Below are 4793 nucleotides of genomic sequence, written 5' to 3'. Positions count from 1 at the left end.
GCACAGTTCCCCTGAAGTCGGCCCATGGACGCAGCTATCCTCTTCCACTCCACCTCCACAGGTCTTCCACTTCACCCTTTCCTCTCCTCCTCTCCACCACCTTTCCCTTCCCGAGAAACATGCCGCCTAATCAGGCAGGCTGACCTCTCGGTTCCTCCCAACGACACTCCTCCTCCTCCTCCTCCATCATACCTCCTCATCCTCGTTATAGCTGGAGTGGCGAGTTAAGGGTGAAGGCGCAGAGCTATGTTTATGTGAGTTTTTTTTTATGGGAAGCAAATTACACACATCAATACCTTTGACACACACTTTCTGACACACACACACTTTCATCAGATGTCTTAATCTGAATTTTTTTTTGATGGCGCTCTGTACTCCTTTAACGCCAAGGGACCCGTTCCATCAAATGAGGCTATATTGATAGTTAGGAACCAATGACTCTTCGCCAATCAAATCCCAAGCTTTATCGGCCGTTTTGTCAAAAGCGCCCTCTCCAGCAATAAATGAGTTCCAACACAAATTGATCAGTTCGACAGCAAACTTCAGCATGTTTGCGGCATATAGGCCCGACACGCTTTATTACGCCATTTAAAAATGAAATATTAAAAGAATGTTTAGACTGCCAAGCCTAGCGTTACAGCCTTTGCGGATCACTGCACTAAGGCGGGGGAAATGCGACGGGTGCAATGGAGCAGTGTAAATGAGCCGGTTGTTTTCTGCCGGGGGAGTCGGGACGGGGGAGTTTAAATCGGGGGAATTGTGCACCACCAGGTGACTGCACGGACGATTGCAGTCATCCGTGTCACTATACCTTTGCTCGTCCTATCCACCCTGTTGTCGTCGTCTGTTCTGCTGCAACATATTTCTAAGTGCCTACCAACTACCCCAGCTTGTTCCATTGCCACAACAGTACAACACGAAGAAGCTCCAACGGGATCACGTGACGGAGGGAAAAAATATCGAAATGGGAAAGAAGTTCCACACGGAAGAAACATATAGCCCGCCATAAGAAACATCCACAGGGAAAAGACGATCCATGCGGTAAAAAGATCCATAGGTAAAGAAGATCTATTAGTGGATCTTTCTCCCTACGGATATTTTTTTTTCCTTTTGGACAATAAGAATGATTGTCACGCGCTATTGACCCATAGTGGAGTACTTCATCGTGGAGCCGCTGTGTCGGTGCCTTAACCTCACGAGACTGTCCTTGCGTTTTCTCGCCGGAAATCGAAGACAGCAACGAAAGGGAACAGGAATGCGAAGAAAAGTGGCAATTGAAGCGTTCACTTGCTGAATAGTAACATCTGGAATCCTACAGGGAGAATCCAAAGAAAGAAAATAACCGTGTGTAAGCGTAGTTGCGTTACAAAGTAGCGGACAGCGGGGTGGCGCTCGTGCTCAAGATTTTGAACAGACGGAGTGGCGCGAAGAGACTGTATAAATTATCCCGTACATTTTTTATGTCGTTTCCTGTTTACGCGCGTGCATTATGTGTCACAACAAGCTATGAAAAAATAACATTTTTTTGCTGCTGTTGTTTTTTCAGTGTTCAGGACCCTTATGTACAATGGGTGCATATAGCAACATGTAGTCAGCCACATGTACCGCAAGTGACTGTGAATTTTGCTTGTGGGAGAAAATGTCGCTTTGACGGAAAAACTTTGCGAATTTAGCTATGCCGTTCTTACTCGCTAAACGTGTATATCACCACACGCTCGCATCGAAAATGCGGCCTTAAAGGGATAGTCGCATCCGGAAGAGTGTTCCGGAACTATTATGGTCATGTTCCCTGTCGTTCATAATGTACGCCGGCAAATTTTCTCCGCACAAATCCACTTGCTTGACTCAGAAACGATTTTTAAATGTTCGCGCTTCCGGCGCGCACGGCAATCCCCGCAAGGCGCCGACACTGGATGACGCCACCCGGATAAACCAACCATCAGGAGGCGCTCCTTCCCGCCGCAGATTCTGTGTGTGTCTGAGCCTCTGAGCGTGCGTCTGACCCTTTTTCTTGTTGTCTTGTCGCGTTTGCTTTGAAGTACTTTGAACTACAGCGTGTGGCCTAGGATTTCACGCCGTTGACGTGCGATGTCACAGCCAGGAAACCGGTGCTACGTGCTCGGGTGCAGAAAGACTTACAACGCGAATCCCGAGCTTGCATTTCACCGACCTCGCAATGGCGAAACGAAACGAAAGTGGGAGGCAGCGATCGCCAGCCACTACTATGGTGTGGCCCAAGGATTGAATGTTTCACGCGTCTGTTCCTGTCATTTCGCCGACGACGCCTATTTTGATGAAGATGTATTGCAAGTTCGGCTTGGGCTACGGCAGAAACAGAAGCGGCTGAAGATTTACGCCGTGCCTAGCACATTCGATCAGGAACAAGGGCAGGAACCACGGAAGTAACGGAGGAAGTAACGGAGGTAAGCGACAATTTTGCGTGGTCACAGCTATACGCTGCGATGAAAAATATCAGTTGTCACAGTAAACATCATCGCAAACACCTGGCCTCGCCGCCGATTGTAACGTCACAGTCACACCGGCTACTAATGTACACAAATTATTACAATGATTGCAGCATCCTGATGCAATAGTACGCGAACTCTAGAGAAAAAAGATTGGTGTGTTGTTGCTGTGCTAATTGTCGCCAGTATTATGCAGGAGTAACGTAACACTCCCACATGACAGCATTATTCTAATCTTATTGCAGCTAGTGGATGTTTCTACAGTTCATAGTGTAAGCCTGATGGCAGCATTCAGGGATGTGAAAGCATCGCAATCTGTGTTTGGCTACGTCCGAGACACTTGCATTAGTATTCTACTGCAGCCTTGTTGCTAATTTCTGGCTCTATTTCAGGCGGCAGCAAGCACGTCAACGGAATCAACTGGATTTGGTATGTTTTGTCAAGCCACGAAAATATTGCAATTCTTTTTGCACGTCCCACAAAATAATGGATATGTACAAGCCCTGAAAATTGTCGAGTTCTGTGAAAGGAATCTTGTGTGATGCGGCTGCCAGTGTTTATAACGTAATGTCGACAGGAAAATAACTGTGCCAGTGAAATAGGGACCGCAAAGGGGAAGATTTATTTGCATAGTCATTTTTATATTTGTTATTGTACCTGCTAGGCCCTCAACGTATTCTTTTGAGTGTTAATACTCGAGGCCATATTTCAGATGTGAAGGTCATGGCCGAAGCAAGTGCTGGGGACCCACTTCCCACTTCACGGCGCATCTCACAAGGGGGTTGCCATCCCCTGATTCCAGGAAGAGGAAAACAATGGACAGACTTGCATAGCGCATTAGTACACCAGATATGGATCTGCCAGCATGAACCCTCCACATCCCTGTGGCAGCGTACCTGTAACCGCCCAGACTTCACACCACATTAATGTAGAACCACAGCACAACATAAAATAGCGTAGGTTTATTTGCCTCCCATACATAATGGGAGGCAAATAAACCTCCGTTCAGCTTTGACAGGGCATTTGTGGACAAGGAAAACATTTGGACTCTGTGTGTTTTGCTACGAAGTGCACCGTACAAGGCAGAGGAAAGCATCAACCATTTCCACCAAGGTTATTAAATTTGTGGTAAAGTGCATATACCTTTTGTCACTGACTAATTTGGTGGCAAAGTTACTTGAGTGGCAGTTCTGCAATTTTAAGCACATGTTCCAAAAAATTAGGGTATGAGAAGTGCTGCCTTGTTGAACATGTGGAGTACACAATATAATAATTGGGGGTTTACGTCGCGAGACAACTAAGTATAGAATACACAGCACAGTGTAATGTTCCTTATTCTGGCAATGTTAACATGGTTTAAGAAGTGGGAAATGTTGCCCTGCCCATAATAACGTCTGTTGGGCCCAGCAAACAGGATACACATACCCTAATCTGAAGACACTATGCCTAACTCAAAAGCAGTATGTGATCGACCCGTACGTGTTTATTTGCGAAACTATTATGAATGATATATGGCATGTGTGGTATAGAACAATGCGCGCATTCAAGTAAACATGCAAAAAATATGTATAAGAGCTCTCAACCTACATGCCGCGATGCGCTCTACGAGATAAACAACACACTACAAAACTACATCCAACACTTTTTGTGCGGGGCAACTCTAATGAGCACTTTCATATAACCGAGGAATGGTTCAACGAATGCAGTTCGAGTGGTCACGATACATTCCTATGTCGTTCACTGCGGTCACGCTATGATGCTGTACAATATATGTATCTCGTGTAACAAAAGCCTGGCAATCGCACGATGTGCATGGACAGAAATACGGTCTTCTTTCTTTAAAGACCAGTCCTCTGCAGGTATCTGCTCAAACGACTACCAAGTCTCACGTTGTTGCTCAATAGCTCCCATTCGTGCACTTGTAGTAAAAGCAGCAAACGGGTCGACGTGAATGGCAGCTGAACGGTTGAACTGCGAAGTTCTCGAGCACATAATCACAATTTCACGCCGAAAATGTTGGAGTTGGGATTGGACGGACCGAAAATGTTGTTGAGGTGAGTTCGCGGTTGTTTCCGTCGTTCAGTAGTTCTCGGGATTACCTCGGACGAAACGCTCATCGTATAGCTGGCGGCCATAACTGGATTTCCTCGCAAACGGGAGAAGACGCCAGGGAAGTCAGCGAAACCCTCGGCTTTCATCCAATCAGAAGCACGATTCTCTATCTACGTAGATGGAGCAGGTTTTTTCCATCTACGTCACAAAAATGGCTGTGCCCGTGGCTTGTTTTGGTTTGTTTGTTTGATTAATTATTTTCGTAGTAGGAAGACA

At 46.2% G+C, this 4793-nt stretch overlaps 1 long non-coding RNA gene across 1 annotated transcript; it reads left to right on the top strand.

Annotated features, from left to right (window-relative positions):
* Positions 1 to 1991: 1991 nt before the first annotated feature.
* LOC135384098 (uncharacterized) lies at positions 1992 to 3552 on the top strand. The gene is made up of 3 exons (XR_010420252.1): positions 1992 to 2423; positions 2858 to 2894; positions 3178 to 3552. It is a non-coding gene; the product is annotated as an uncharacterized LOC135384098 (long non-coding RNA).
* Positions 3553 to 4793: the final 1241 nt, after the last annotated feature.

Source organism: Ornithodoros turicata, chromosome 2 (genome assembly GCF_037126465.1).
Source record: "Ornithodoros turicata isolate Travis chromosome 2, ASM3712646v1, whole genome shotgun sequence".
Classification (NCBI taxonomy): Eukaryota; Metazoa; Arthropoda; class Arachnida; order Ixodida; family Argasidae; genus Ornithodoros; species Ornithodoros turicata.
Note: the sequence above shows the minus strand (reverse complement) of the source record. Positions and strands in the feature narration are given on the sequence as shown.